Source organism: Falco cherrug, chromosome 1, assembly GCF_023634085.1.
Source record: "Falco cherrug isolate bFalChe1 chromosome 1, bFalChe1.pri, whole genome shotgun sequence".
NCBI lineage: Eukaryota > Metazoa > Chordata > Aves > Falconiformes > Falconidae > Falco > Falco cherrug.
Genome location: NC_073697.1, coordinates 122,098,952 through 122,115,233, shown reverse-complemented (window position 1 = coordinate 122,115,233; position 16,282 = coordinate 122,098,952). Strand labels below are relative to the sequence as shown.

Here is a 16,282-nt window from a genome sequence, read left to right as displayed (position 1 = left end):
CAAGTAGTGCTTAGTCTTAGCTTTGATTCAGTTAACAGTGCGCCATCATCTTGTGAACAGTGTGCTTGAGCTGCAGTTATTCATGTTATGCAGGTATTTGAGCTGTTGCTCAAATCAAATGCAAAAAATATGCAATATTGTGCAATATTGTCAGCAGACTTCTGAATATAGATGTATGTTTACCTGCACAGTAGGAAAGTGATCACTAGTTTCTCGGTGTTTCACATCAGTTCTAGTTTTTTACTAATTCCCGTGCCAGTGGAATACAGATACAATAGAGGAAATGAATTCTGCTGCCAGAACCTGAAACAGCAGCACAATGGGAACAGGTGCAACGGCGCAAGTGCAGCGCATGGCACGCTGGCAGGCTGTGATCCTGAGACTGCTCCCATGGAAGACAAAAAGAAATACCTTTCCCTTGCTCTTCTTTCAGTCCTTTTATTTGAGGCCTAAAGGCAAGCCCAGTAAAATATGGCTAATTAAACCTCTGATCTTTAACCATTGTGTGGCTGGCGTAGCCTTCACACAGTATCACACAGTGAAGCTGCTACAAGTAACATCCTAATAACCTGCTAGTATTCATTAACAGCCGTTATAGGGAATTAGTTTCAGAGCCTCTCTGTTTAACACAGACCAAGACCTTTAAGTCTGCATACTGAAACTATTTTTAAAAACCCAGCTCAACTGCAAAGTGGAAGAGCTAAACCCTGTGAGGAAACAGTAATGACCTTTGCTGGTATATAGTTTGCTTTGCTCAAGGATGTTTAACTTCTTGATTCAGTCAGTCATTTTAAACAATGCACAGTTTGGCAAGCCCTTTGTAATTTCCCTCATTCTTATGAATGCTGTTAATATTTAATATTTAGCTATCAGTTGAGTCAATCTTTATTCCCCTGTAATTTTTTTCAGTTCTTTCTATATTTCTGATAACTGATTGTAAATATACATTCTACAGAATGACTGATTTTATATTTTTAGCCAGAAAATCTTGGTGCTTAGCCCTTTGCTTTTTAAAAGGAAACTTATTAGTTTTTTATTAAGACTTTTTGAGTCGTACCATGATGTTGTCAATCAATACTCTACAAATAAACAGTTGTTCAATACTCTCTCTACACTCCCAAATAAAAACATTTTACTTAATGTGTACTTCATCTAATGCATTATTTCTAGCCAATACACATTTTTGTAGCTGTGGCAAGCGCTGCTGAACCTTACAGAAGCAACAGTTCAGATGCTTGCAAGTTCCTGCTCTGGATGGAAGTGTCTTCGGACTATCTTTATCATGAGAAACCACAGCTTTCCCTCAGGGTGAGGCATCACATGAAATCATGGGATATCCATGAGCTTGGCAGTATGGAAAGCTCTTCAACCTTTTTGTAGTACCAATGATTTTCCAAGTATTTCTGTACATTGCTGGCATCAAGTTAAAGACCACAGACACTGACTACTAAAGAAAAATTTAGGCTGATTGGCAAAACATTAGCAACTCTAATCCTATTGAGAAGCGCCTCCTCCTTCCCTTGTAATACATGGGGACTAGCACCAAGCATAGACACATCTGACTTATAATCAGAAATTGTATTTAATGCACCAAAATTACCTACCAGGACTCTGTTAAAACAGAGGTAGTGCAATGCAGGTTATAAAATGAGGATGAAGGAGCCAGGACCCTTGAGATCTTGCTTCTGGCTTTAAAGCTGACTTGCTGTGGTCTTGAGGAAAAAATGAAAAAGAAAAAAAAAATCACTTGCCTCTATGCTGTAATTTACTCATCTGAAAAAACAAGATAACTTCACTGATCTACCTCACAGGCACTGTGTGAGACTTCAATAATATTTGTGAAATTATACAGTGATCCTGGCAAGAAGTGTTCTAACGGAGCACAAATGTCAAAGATTGCTTTCAAATCAGGCAGGTTTGGGAGCAAGCGCTAAGTACGCACCAGACTGACATGGATGGTGCTGTAGTTATTTCCACTGTGATGCCTCTCTTATTGTTTCATTTCTGTTATGGCCTATTTCTTGGCCTATTTTGATGAGTTAGCATTGCCTAAGACTTTTATTTTTTTCCCCTCCAAAATTTCTTGTGTCCTCCTCAGCCCTGCTCACATTTTTTCACAAACTGCTCATGAATTGCCTTGGCAGTAAGACAGTAAAGTGATAAGTCCTCTTAGAATATGGCTCATGGTTCACTGGACATCAGCAAACGCTGTCAAAGCTGATAACCTTCAGCTGGGAAGGTAACAGTAGTTTCACTCATGCAATCATTAACCTACTGCACATGTTAAAGAGTTTTATAGAGTGGAGCCAGGCTAACAGCGTGCTCAGCTGGGCAAAGGCAGGCCAGGCCACTGTCATGAAATTTTATTCATGAAGGTGGCCACTGGCCATGAAATTCAAGTACCCAAGTAGCTTTGGTATTGTACACGGAGGGAAACAATCACCTTTTGAAGCAGCTCAGTGTGGAACTGGAAGGGTTATGGCTGCCCAGATAGACCCCCTGGGCCTGGGGGAGGGGGTGGCTCAGACAGTAGGCTAGAACAGGAGGCTGAAGCATCACTACTATGATAAAATATAAAAACATGGACAACCATGACTGCTGTCTCTCTCTGCAGCATGCAAGAGAACTAACTAGATTGATCTCAGAGGTTTAATACCATGCTTGTGCATTGAACTGGAGCCTCTTAAGTACAGAAAAAAGCTTCTGTGGTATCATTAGGTGCTTTCCTTAAATACCCATTTTTTTCAAAAGGCATTAAGTACCTACTTACCTTCAGCATGTGGCTAAATCTTATTAAAACCCACTGAGTTTAGGCATCTGCTTAAATGATTTAGTAACTTAGATTCTTAAATGAAAAAAATAAGAACTTATTTGTTCTGCTTCTTCATCTGTATCTCTATCTCTATGCAAGCTGTATGTGGTAAAAGAACAACCACCCCATAAATAGGAACAACAAAAGGAACTAAAAATCTTCTAGGATGAACAGATTGATCTAATACTGTATTTGTTTAGAACTTTCTGATGATACCAGATGCTGCTGATGACTAGCAGGTCTATTCCAGGAAGGCACAAATCTGCTGTGAAAAAATAAGTGCACAGTTCCAGTGACACGTCCTTTCACAGACTCCTGCTGGAAGTCAAACCTAGCGGAAGATTTACTCACTGCGCACAGCAGGGCAGTTGGCAGTGGTAAAAGTTCCTGATACTCCTTGCATGTTTAGAATATACTGAAGGTTGAACCATGTTGATTAATATACATTTGGGGAAGAAATCATCTCCACATGGTTCAACTGTGTGAGCAATCATAGTACATGTGAAGACACCATCACTCTTTCTCAGAATCACGGCAAGACCTTTTGGCTGCCCTTTCCCTTTCCTCTCTGTCCCACAGGGTCATACCCAGTCTGGAGTCCTCGCACAGCTCCTGCTGCAGCCAGAAGCCCCTCTTGCAGCATGGCACAGCAGCAACATTGTGCTCACAGGTGCTTGGGCACACACCTACTGCCGCTCGCTGCAGCTGTGAGTACTGTCCCATTTATTCCGATTTTGGTTATACCTACTTGACTTTTTTTTAAAATAGAATGTAAGTATATGGACTGTGATGCAGTATTTTCCACCTGCTTTCAGTTCTTGTTAATGTCTTTAAGGTGCTATGAAAATAGCAATGACTTTAGCCCTTAGATTTCAGGTAATAAGAACCAATTAAAAGTTATCAAATGTTCAACACTTCTCTGCCCTCTAAATGTTGCTTAGAAACAGAGAACTTTGTTTTATTTCAAAACCAATTTCCATTTAGACAACCTTGTATTTGTGAACAGAAAAATGCTAGAATTAAAAGTAACATTTCAAATTTATCCTATTCCACGAGACACATGAAAACGCTCCAATTCAGAATCAAAAAGAACTGTTGGAAAATAAGGAGTCTAAAAATCAGTCAATGTGGAGATCTCTACATGTCCAGGGCCAGTTTGGCTTCGGAATTGGAGAGAGCCTCGCTGCATTTACAGCCTGCGCTGAGAAGTAAGCCTGAAGTATATGCCAAATGACACACAGATGCAGCTTGTGTGTTGCTTTTGGGACTTGAGCTGGCATCTTCATGCAGAGCTGTGCAGGTCTGTGTGTGTGGAGCAGAGCGTGTCAGAGATCTCTGATGCACTGTGTAAACATACCCAAGACATCTGCATTTTTGTCTTGACTCTAGAGAGCTAATTTGATGAAGAAACAACTGAAATAGCCAAAAAGCAGAAAACATCTGTGGAACTGGACATGGCTTTCAGTCCTGTTATAGTAGTTAGTGTTGCTCAAAGCAAGATTTGCAGTATATTAACCCTTACTTGCTAAGGGCACCTGGATTTACTCACCTGGTGGGAATTTTATGTCCAGCAAGTTATTTCAGACTTCAATAACTGTGTGTTTCCTTTAGAATGTTTGCACTGTATTGCTTACCTATTTTTCTTAATATTCCCTACACAGTTACAGAGTGTAGGACCAGGAGGGTGGAGGAGGCGAAAATCCCATAAATTTGAAAGAAGCTAGAGACTGTATTCATGTTACCACATCTTCCCTGTGGCACAGTGAATGATCTTCTATTTCTGACTCCCATCTCCTGGTACTTACGGGGGAAAGAAACCATGCCTGTGAGATGTTAGTCACATAGTTTAGTGCAGTACCAAAAAATTTCTAAGGTGAGGAAAATGCTACGTGGATCTCTAAAAAAGAGAACAGAACAGGAGCTGAAGTTGTAAGAGGTTGCAGGAGCAGCAGGGACTGACTTTGAGACCAGGCTGGCAAAAATCCACTTACAGGGACAAGTTTAAACTGCACTAAACGAAGTGGGAGCTCTTCCATTTCTAGCCTAGAGGCTGACCACAGGGGCAAACACTTCCCCTTGTGTAAAGAGATTAATATTGCTTCTGCTTTATCCCTGGTTTTAGTTCGGCAGAAGTACTGAAAGGGAAAATTCAGCTCCATTAGAGCAACAAGAAGAGTTTAGCAGGAGTTAATACAGAAAGGTAATTAATACAGAAAGATCAAACTATTCCAAGTTTTTAATTTATTTGAAGCATATTTGAAACACATAGGGAATTTTTATCTAACCTCCAATATCCCACAATCACAAGCAAAACCTTCCTGAAAAAATTCTATATGATTGCACAGAAAAAAATAAATCCAAGCAGCTGACCAGCAAGGGAGGAGTAAGGTCAGACACTACTCCTGATTTTTTAACAAAGACTAGAAACATTGCTTTTAATTTCAGACCTCCTTGTTTCAATCAACTCTCCTTGTCTTCAACACACATCCCTTCCTCCCAGGGCTTTCCTGCTAAGAGCATGCATCAGCAGCTTGGGTTTAAGTTTGCATCAAGCTGGTTTTTATAGCAGTAAGCCCACTTGGAAGCTACAAAGACACAGCGTGTTTCTTGCTGCCCTGCTTATCAGTCACAACAAACGATTTATAGCTGCACTTAAAAAAAATACTAAAAAAACCACAACTCAGTACAGGCTTTAAATAGCGCCAGGTTTAAAAAGGAGTGAAGTGATTCTTTTCCAAGATTTTGGCACAAAACCTAGTTGTGAGTCAGGTAAGCTGAAAAATTACTACATGTCAATTTTTGGAAAACGTTTTAAATGACTTATTGAGACTTTAGCCTTCAGTCTCAGCAAATTTGAAAGCTGCTGTGTTAAATTATCCACGTAAAACAGGATGTGCTGAATTAATTTCATATTAGGACACAAGCTCCAATATTGATGGGGCTACAAACCCTCAGGCTGACCCTTTTACTTGCTCCAAAATCTAATTCAGATTGCCCTGAAATTCAATTTGCCAAGGGGAAGCACTGGATAAAATAAGTATTCCAAATTAGGCTAATGTATTTTAAAGAACGTGGTAATTCCTCTCCACGATCCTAAGAAAAGCACACAGCAAAAAATCTAACACAGAACAAAATCCACTGCAAAAACTGGCACCAAAGTTACTGATTAATTTTTTTAATATATATATATTCAGGTAATCCACCCGGGGTTTTCATTAGATCTTAAAACCATTTCACATGGGTCCCCAGACCTTGAACAGGTCTTCTGCAAGGTCTCACCTTCAACTACAACTAGCCAGAAGTGATACTATCTGGAACATCAGATTCTTTCACCAATTTCTTTTCTATAAGCAGTGTGTTCTATATCGCTGCAGAGAAGATCTAGTCAGCCAAATCTTTGACAGTGCTTGCCCATTATTTAGAGCTTGCCGCTGTAGCAGGATGGCTGTTAAAAATGGTGGGGTTTTGTGGAAATTGGCACACATTACCCTTCTTTCATATGTTTTGTTGCCTCCTCTGTTAGGATTAACCTTCTCAAATATCCACCCCTCTCACATCCGTCAGATGGTTGCTTTCCGTGGCCCAGTTTTCTTTTTTTTTGCCCGTACCACTGATCTGGATTTTGGCTCAGCTCTTGCCAAGCATAGCTGCCGTTCTCACATAATACTAATGCTGCTTCTGGAGAGAGCTCAAAAAGCCTTCCATTTTGCCTGGGTGCCTTGCTTGCTTGCTTTGCTTTATTCTTTCCCTTCACCCATTGATCTATACACACTTTCAGCTTGACAGGAAAACCTGGTCTTAGCAGGGACAGGCGTAATACCTATATAATCACTAAAAGGGGTCTAGGAACCAGAAGTTTTAGGAGGCTTGCCTAAGACTGAAGCCTGCAGAGTATTAATGGCATTGAACTTGATACCTGCACTCCGGTCTATTCAATAAAGACAGATGGGCAGCTCTAGTGGGAGATGCAGAATGCCTGTGAGATGGTACTTAAACAACTTAATCATGAAGATTTAAGCCAGCATTCACCTTTTCACAAACCTTTCTTTGCAGAAATCACAAGCACAGTCGATAAAATTTGTCCTAGGTATTTCTTCTGTAGATAAACCAGAGTGGAAGGCAGGGTTAATTATATCGCCTTAAGCCACAGAAATTGTCTTATTCTTTTCAGTAACATTTCAGTTGTCTTGGGCTATTAAATACTACTCACAGCTGCTCTCTCACTGATTCTTTGGAAAGTAATGTTGGAGATGCTTAGCTTGTGCCGTGGCAGTCACGTCAATGTTTGCAGGCAGGGCAGGACCTTGCCCTTCTAACCTATGTTTCAGCTTGGCGGCGGTGGTAGGATGTGGATCACTATTAGCCAGAAAATGCGCATATATCCCTCATTAACTCTTTTTCTAATTGTGATAAATCCTCCTTAAATTAGCTTTGAAATGCCGTGCCTTATACATTCCTTGTTCGTCTTTTGTCTCATGGGATGAAGATGTTTTTCCAGCACCAGGAATTACTATCTAATAACTTGGCTATTTAACCAAGATTAAAGTGAAGGCTTGTAGGGATCATGTGTACATTAATATCATTATAAACAGATCCCTTTCCAGAAATATCATGAAATTTGCAGAGGACCACTGTGTCAACAAGCAGCGGCAGAATCATAGAGGGTAATCTTTTATGGTGCTGCATGTAGGGAAGATACCTTGGCTTGAATACTCTTTGTAATTTAAAAAAAGGATTATAAGTCCAAGCAGCAGCAGTACCAAGCAATTAATGAAATTACTCTTTTGGGAGGGCTCAGTGTACACTCTTAAATATATTGAAAATTAGTCACAACTCCTTAAGGAGTCTACTTGGAACAAAAGCCAAATTTAAATTCTGAAGTTAATATAATAATGTGGAATAAATCTTCAGACTGCCAGTCCACAGGTTCCCTCAATTAATTTGGTTTCGGTTTTTTTAGTATCTAAAGTTAGTATTTTTAACTCACACACACATTTCTTTATCTCTTTTTTTTTTTTACATTTAGTTTAATATTTAATTCCTACTAAGATTGTTTCAAATGTAATACATTTAAATATCATAATCTCCCTGGGTGACGGCAGATAAAACAAAAGTGGGCTGTATGCAAACAAAATCTAGTCCAAAGCAGCCAGGCACAGTCTTGTATTGCTGCAAGCAACAGCAACCCATGTCACCAGCTGATGCCTTTGCAGAGAAAGGCAGGAGGTTTTTTGGGTATCCCTGGGAAGAGCCATTCCGCAGCATCACTCTAAGCTGTTTGAGGAGCATTGACAGTGGGAGATCAGAGAAAAATCCAGCTACTTTTTTTGAACCAAATTCATGAACTGTCATTTGGCATTGGTGGTGCTTACTGACCTTTTGAAACTGTTCCCCAAGTAGCTAGAGGAGGATTTAACAAGCAGGTCTGGATGGAGCTGTGCTGGTGCCCAAGAGCTGTACTGTCATCAGAGCACTTCTGCCTCTCGGGGGGCAGGGGTTTCTGCTTGTGTGTACATGAGGATGCCCTGTGACAACCATACAGAAGTCTTCCAAACATCCTTAAAGAAGGATACTTTTTTTTAGAAAATACAGGAAATTCTTTGTGTCTTTTCTTTTTTTTTTTTTTTTTGGGGGGGGGGGTGTGGTGGTTCATAGCTTATAACATCCCAACTACAACAGACTGGCCACATTCCAGTACTTCATTGAAATAAGCCTCTGTGTTTCATTAACGTTTGTCAGACATGGTTTATTCCTTTTTCTTTCATCCTGCCTCTGGAGAGCACTGTGTGAGACACGGAATGCTCGGTTTTATTTTCACAGGGTGGATGTGGTTTTGGGTTTTGGGTTGGTTTTTTTTTTTTGTTTACCCGCCGCTCTAGTCAGTGAAGAAAAGCAATTCAGAGAAGCCTGGTGGGTTTTGATAGTGAAGATGGAAAGGTCTGTGGAAATCATTTACTCTTAGTACTTTGCTTTGCAGGTTCAGACCAGTAGCCAAAAAAACTGTGTCTCCTTCACCTAAGAGGTGAAATTGCCTTGTATCACAGAAGGATTTGTGTGAGGAGAACAAATTCACTCAGGTGAAATTCTCAGGTCCAAGAGTTCAGGATATTTTGCAAGTCATAGCATTGTCTTGCAGCAGTAAAACTAAATATTTTTATGGCTCCTGGAAAAAGCTGGGTGTATTGACACAACATCATAGAGGTAACACATCAGTGCAAAGCTAATTTCAGGTAGAGAACTGGACCCCATCTAGACTGATATTCTTCACTTAAACAGCAGAAATTTTGTTTTTTCAAATGCTACTGATTTTTGGCTTATCTGTAGAAGAAAGGGGAGTTAGAGGAAAGACAGAGAAATTTTTGCCTAATACCAAATATTCATCCATATGCCAATGGCTAAACACCATTCCAAACCAAATCAAACAGCAGTTGTATTTATTAAGAGCTTAATTTATCAGTTACTGACGTTTATTTTGTACTTGTATAATATTGAATATTGCTTTTATGTAGCGTTTCCGTTTGACAAAGCTGGTGAGTGTCTGACTGGTTGGAAACCAAAGATTGCTATCACAGGCCATGGGAATACACGAACTGCATCTCTCTGGCTACACTGACAGCTGCAGCCCTGTGTTTAAGAAATACACTGTCTTGACTGGGGAGTACAAAGAGAAGGGCCTTAGAACGGGGAAGTAAGGTTGGAAGGAAATGGGTATAATTCATTGAGTATTGAGCAAGACAAAATAAACTACTTGTGAAAGCAAGGCATGGGCTGTGGTAAGCTCCACTGCCAGCCAAGGAGGGCAGCCCTACTTGCACTTTAAGGAAGATGTGCTTTTTCTAATAAAAGTCGTTGCCAGCTATAGTGGCTTTTGCCACAAAGAAAACTAGTAATATTAAAAAAGCCAAACCATTACTGTGTTCTATCTTTCCTTGACTAATTTAGGACTGTGATGGATCCAAGTAGTCTTTCTTTTTTTCCCATTACCGTCTCAAACCCCAGGAAGGCTGGAGAACTGAACGACTGGTGTAGGTGGTGGGTTTTGTACTAGAGACTGCTTCACTATATAAACCAGGGTGAAATTATCTTGCAGTATTTCAGACAATGACCTTTCAAGTAGACAGACCCAATGATTTTCAGTCAATGCTCCCTCTTCTTGATTTAGAAGCCCATTCAGGAGGTAAAAAGGCCAGTTCATTGTGGCAACTCATTATTCCACTGTGCTGCTACATCCTGATAGATAACAAACCTGACCTTTGCTACAGAAATAGGTTGTTGTGGGCAGTAAAAGTTCACTTTGAGTGACACCATGCATGCTAACTCTCCTGTAGACAGATGGCACGGAAGCAGAATATGCAATCAATGCTCCATCTTGTGGGGCTTGCTGAAAACCTGTATGAGAAAACCTGTGTCATCTTCCTAGTTCGACAGCCAGGACCAAGCCCCTGAGTCTCAGGCCTTAGTTTAGTGTCCTGGGAATACCTATAAGCCCAGAAAAAAAATCACAAATTACTTCATTTTTGTTTAATGAAGTGAGGCTCAGTTGAAATTAAAAAAATACAGAAAGGTCCTTCTTAGACCTAGTAAGGCATTGGCTGTGTGCTTGGTGCCAATATTAAAACTGTGCTCTTGAAATTCTGGCTGCAGCTGATGGTGGTGAGCACTTAAAAGTGAAGCCGAAACTATATGGTAAATTCAGCCCTGAAAAGTATGTGCTAATAGGTTTGTGAGGAATGCACTAATTATGGCAATGTTCAGTGGTTCCCTCTTCAGATAATTAATTCCAAGCATAAAAATTGAGTCTTGATATTCTTTATCACATCAATTTTATTCTAATGTCATCTGACTTGGTATAATGAGATATTATTTGTTCTCAGGATATTTTTTTTTCAGTTGGGCAATTGAACAAAAGCTTGAATAATCCATTTTGCAAAGTTTCCGAAGTGAAACAATAATATCATCCAATACCTATCAGTCTTCAGAACATGTAAGCTCACAAAAACGTTTCTCTGTTCCTCATGAGGCTCTCTACTAAATCAAGGTACTTCCATTCCTTGCCTTCCAAGTGAAAACAAACAAAAACCCTGATCTGTTTTTTTGATCTGGTGAAGTGTGACCGTACCTGCAAGAGCTGGTGTGCCAGAGATGTGGCACTCCGACTGAAGAAGGCACTGGCCACCACTGGCCAAAGCCGGCAGTAACAATGCAGAGAGACCTGCGGGCTGCTGACATCACCGCGGCAATTACCTAAAAAGCAGTTCACCTACAGAAACTCACCAGCAAATTAAAGATTCTCCCTAAGAGAAAGGTCTTTGGCATTCTGGAAATAATTACTGCTTTTCATTCTTTAAAGCTTGTGTGATTACCTTAAAGTTTTTCACTCCTATTCTGCTTCAGATGATGTTTTCAATGACACAAGTCAACAGTCTCTACCTTTTTACACTAGCTGAAGCTGCAATCAAATCATCTTGTTCTTGCTCCACCATTTAGGTGGTTTTTTTTTTTTAATTTTTAACTGAAACATCTGTAGTTTTGTGAACAGCTGGAACACTCAAGTTTCATTTCTAGCTCTTGTTTGGAGCCTGCAACGGCTAACGAGGGTGGTGCTTGTATGGCAGGGTTGGCTTGGTGGGAAGCAAGTGGTGTCAAGAAGCCAAAAGACTGAAACTCCAAAACTATTTTAAATACTACATCCTCAATGGCCACAAGACTCAGGACAGTTATCCTCCCTAATACAGGGTTGGGTTGTTTGTTAAGCACTGGTAATTAGACTACCCTTGCTGCCTTGTTACAGTACTAATAAAAAAACTGTTAAGTTGGCTTCCTTCCAGAACAGCTTATTTCAGGGCAGTTCCTCCTCCTAGGCTTTCTGTTGTGAACAATTCCTTATAATCTCTGGCTTGGACACTGCTTTAAGGCCAGTCTCTTTGAAAAGGAAAAGAAAAGAGAAAAAAAAAAAAAAAAAGATGAGAAGGCAGCTATTTTGTGGAAATTTTAGCACTTAAAGTTCACTTGCTCACAGCCAGAAGTTGCTGTGTGACTTGACCCACAGACTATAAGGTAAGAATTTTCCAAAGTATAAGAGTGATTTAGGATCTCAAATCCCATCAGTGCTCAATTGGCCTCTGTTCCTAATGGACGTCTGAAACCCCAGCCTCACTGGCTGCCTTGGAAAACTCGCCAAAACTCCTCTACGAAGCAAGAGGTACATTAATTTTGTAGGTTAATGCCTTAGCACCCCTGAGGATCCACTAGAAATGACTTTTAAAAACTAATGCCATCAGCAAGATGGTCCAGTAAGAAACTGGCATATTTGCAACATTTCTTTCCACATAAATCCCCCGCAGTGAGACATTTTACTGCCTGGACTGACCTTACTTTTTTTTTTCCCCTGAAGCTGCACAACAGCTAAAACACGAGGGCTGAGCTGGGTGCTCACATACGTTACTCAAGCGAATTGCGATGCTGGAGAACAACAACAACCGCGAGCTCGCAGCCTGATCACAAGAGGAACGTTTTTTTAAAAAAAACCCATTCCTAAGTTAACACCAAGTTAACTAAGAGGATACATAATCCTTTGCTGCTTTCACTTCATCGACACCAGAGGAATGGATACTTTAGAACGAATAATCTGAGGGGTAAAATATCAGATTTGAAATATCTCATCTCTAGATAGAGCCATGCACCAAATCTAGCTTGGGTTGTATCTTGCCATTCAAAGTTATGCATATTTCAAACCTCCTTTATTTACTTCGTAGAACTCGTCAGATCTTAGAACTTCTATTTTGCAAAGTATTTCTAAACTCATATTAATCTATGTTGAAACAAAGAGACAGGCAAAGCCCCAAAATGTCTTGGAAATAAAAGAAATTGGGTATGGAAAACTGCTATTTGGTGTATCATTTTATACTTTTGTCCTCTTGCATATTTTTATATTGTTTTATGCCAAGCTGGTAGCAGTGATTCATTATGTGAAATTGGAACATTATAGATTCAATATGGAAGCATTTGTCTTAGTGACAGAAAAGGATCCGTTAGGTCACTGAGCCACTTCCCTGCAACTGCAGGAAATTGCATAAAAGACACATAAGCTAGAAATATCCCCAGAAGCTTAACTCCATTCAGCTGTGTACCCCTGGATTTACAAACCCCTGAGTATCCCACAATAAAAAGAAAGCTGTCAGAGGTAAAGAAAAGCCTGAGAAGCTAACCTGTGCTGTAAATCTGGGCTATAAAACAGAGCCCAGAAGCATAGATGGTGTACTAGGTCCTGGCGCTGGCACAGACTTTGTGAGGTTCCATAAAACAAATATTCAAATCACAAATGTCTGGCGAGCAGAAAAGCCTGAACTTAGGGACAAGACATTAATGGCCATGTGCGTTGCCTTCTCTGCAGGGTCATTTAAAAAATGAAAATCCCTTACAGCCTTTTTCATCCAGGCTCCAGGGACCTCAGTGCCCTCCCTGCTGTTGCACAGTGCTATGAATGTTGCTTCGCGTCTCCGTGCAGACCCTCTGATGCACGTGGGAGTGAAAGGAGCTCTCTAAAAGTAAGAGATGACAACATCAGTTCCTATTCTCACAGCAGACCAAGCCGTAAGAAGAACTTACTGAGTTGCAAAGGATTGTAATATAAATAGCACTATTGTACCATTATTTTTATTCCTTTGATATTCTGTAAATGAATTGGCCATAGACATTTTACTGTGTTTGATTAGAGTCTTATTAATCCACATGAAAGAACCATGAAGTCTTTCAGAGAGGATATAGAAGAGCAGGTATGGAATATCTAAAGGCAGGAGCTAGACAGTACAAAATCTAACCGCTCTGAGGCTATGCAGGTAGCTGTTCACTATAGATATCCTTGCAGCGGCATAACTGAATTGGAAAATGCCCTGAGATATCCTAAGAAATAAGATGCTATAAAACTGTTTGGGATCATGAAACAATCTGGAACATAAAATCTTTCAGAAAGTACCAAAAATTCAGTGACTTTGAGAGTTTACCCCTTTAATCCTAAATAACTAATTTGAAGGTGGAGGTAAGAAAAGAAAAACAATCAGAAAGCAAATTGCAAAACACTGGCTAAGCAGGAGGAATGATACCAAACCTTTATCTTCTTTGGCTGGGAATTCAGCTCAATTTTCCATGTGATCTCCTTCAATGAAGGGAAAAAACCACACCTTTCAAGTGTCCAGAATTAAGTTACGTGATTGATTTCTAGATGGTGGTGATCAGGAAGGGTCATACTATTTTAAACTAAATATCATCTCAACATCAAGAATTGCTTAGTGCCCTTCAAGGAACAGCAGATCACCTGGCAGAGATCCGCTGGTTCCCCGAAAATGCCCTCCCAAGCTCTCAGAGCGGCAGTTGCACCTCACTGATCCAGGAGATGTCCTTGTACAAAAGCTCATGTCCAACCCTATTTATTCGGGTCCTTTTCCTTAGTGCTGTTCTTCCAGTGCTTTGGCCAGTGACACCCCCGAATGTGTGAAATGAGCAGAGGAAAGCGTTGACCTTGGTCTATTGTCCCACCAACAATTTAACTGAACTATGTATCGAGCTTTAAAGACTTTTAATGCAGATGTCTAAACGTAAAGAGAATTATATCATACAGCCGGCATTCACAGCAATCTATGTAAGAGCTAGTGCAATTAAAATTGAGTATTTTTCATTTGAAGCATTTGAGATGCTCTAAAGCTTTGTACAGCTTTTTGCAGAGGCAAAGAAAAAACTTCTGATTTGGATAAAATCAGCCGATACAGCTGAGTGTTGGTACTGCTGCCTTTTGAAACAGGACAGGGCACAAGTCCTACCCTCAACTCAACGAACTCACACCCAGACTTTATTCATTATAGCATTCAGTAATTTACCAATGATGTGCCATTTGTTTGTTCATTGTAGTCATTAAATATTTTCTAATATTGAAAAGAATTGTGAAGAGTATACTGTGATTTTAGAAACTGCTCTTTAACTACTCAAACTTGTGGGTAACTAGATTTCTAGCTGGCCAGTAAAAAAAAGCCAGGGTGTTACCTGGTTTGTCAGTGGACTCACTCACGGAGGGGAAAGTTGAGAAAAGAATCATGAAATCTTGCTTTTCGGGCAGGTGCTCCAAACCACCAGACACCGTTTTTTCCCTTCTGAGGCTGCCAGCCAAATGCATGCTTAGAAGTACTTACAAATATATCTGTGTTGCAGTCTCTTGGGTCTCAGGTTGTACCTCTCTCTCTCAAATTCTAAGCAGAAAAATGCACTGCGGAGTGTTATATAATTATGAAACATGCATGTCTGATTAGAAGGGTAATTACATTGCATTTTGGTATGTGTCAGCAGCAAATGGTGTTCTTATAGGCCAGATCATAATATATGCACTCTCAACCCTAAACCTCACGAATTTCTCAACGGCCATTTGAAGGTAATAATAGAAATCCATGTTTTAATATTTAATATTTTCAGCGCCTGCTCTTACAGTCATTATGTATTTTGGGAATGAACAGCTGAATCCATCGTCCTGTCTCCATCTGACTCTCTAGAGACATTTTACCTGGACCTCGCTGCTTTTTTCTCCCTCCTACATAGGCTTGCTATATTTTCATTTTTTATAACCAGGCTGTATATTAACAATGAGGACATTAACTCATAAAAACATTAACTCATGGGGGAAAAAATAGCCCAACAGTGCATCCAACTCCCCCATGTATTTTGACATTCCATTTAGCAAATTCTGTTATCATTTTAAGAGTAATCTCAGCTCTGAACAACGACAAGGGAAGTAGAAGGCACGTGAAGAACACCAGACAGACAGACAGACATAGCAAGTCTGTTTCAAATGATGCCAGAACTGAGTGTCAAAGCGCAGAGCTTTTATCTCCCACACAAAAGACCTCAATGCCGAAATGCTCAGGGGCAACTCTCATTGCTGTGCCTGGCTGGTAACAACAGTAACTGCTGCTCATGTTTCTCTGAGTTACTAAAACACACTTAAAGCTTTCCCGTGTTGACGTTACTCTGCGTATGCTACTGTTCTTCCACTTACTCCATGCAGGTCGGACCAGGGCCACGGTGCCCCTAGCGCTGCTTTGCTGTTAAGTTTGCCCCCAGTCACACAGGTTGTGAGCCCCGCATTTACCTGGTCACCACTGACTCGAGGCTGTAAAGAACCAGTGGGCTCAAAACCTGTCTCGCGTTGCACTGAAATCTATGCGTCACGGGGCAGAAAGTCACCGCTTCGGGTACTTGAAGGTGCACATGTTTTTCTAATGCAGCCAGATGCAAGAAAAACATCTTCTTCTTGCACAGCGCTTTGGTGTGCCCGCAGTGAAAGGTGGAACGAGTCTACACAGCATAAGGGTTTCGGTGGTCTCCCATCAGAAAACCTGTCCTGTGCTGAACTGGTGTGACGTGGCGCTAGCAACAAACAGCAAGGAGCTTTTGCATTCGCCCAAAAAGCCTGCAATGATAACCAGG

General features: G+C 40.5%; 1 protein-coding gene across 2 annotated transcripts in view; it reads right to left on the bottom strand.

Moving 5' to 3' along the window:
* The window catches only part of TOM1L1 (target of myb1 like 1 membrane trafficking protein), a 38,381-nt gene extending 36,348 nt beyond the window's left edge, over positions 1-2,033 (bottom strand). The window contains exons 1-2 of one of the 2 annotated variants that reach the window (XM_055726046.1): positions 1,943-2,033; positions 1,605-1,712 (exon numbers count right to left, since the gene is read on the bottom strand). The gene's annotated coding sequence lies outside the window, so the exon portion shown is untranslated. Of the gene's footprint in view, positions 1-1,604; positions 1,910-1,942 lie in introns of those variants that run through there. The other variant, XM_055726054.1, reaches the window with a different exon arrangement.
* Positions 2,034-16,282: the final 14,249 nt, after the last annotated feature.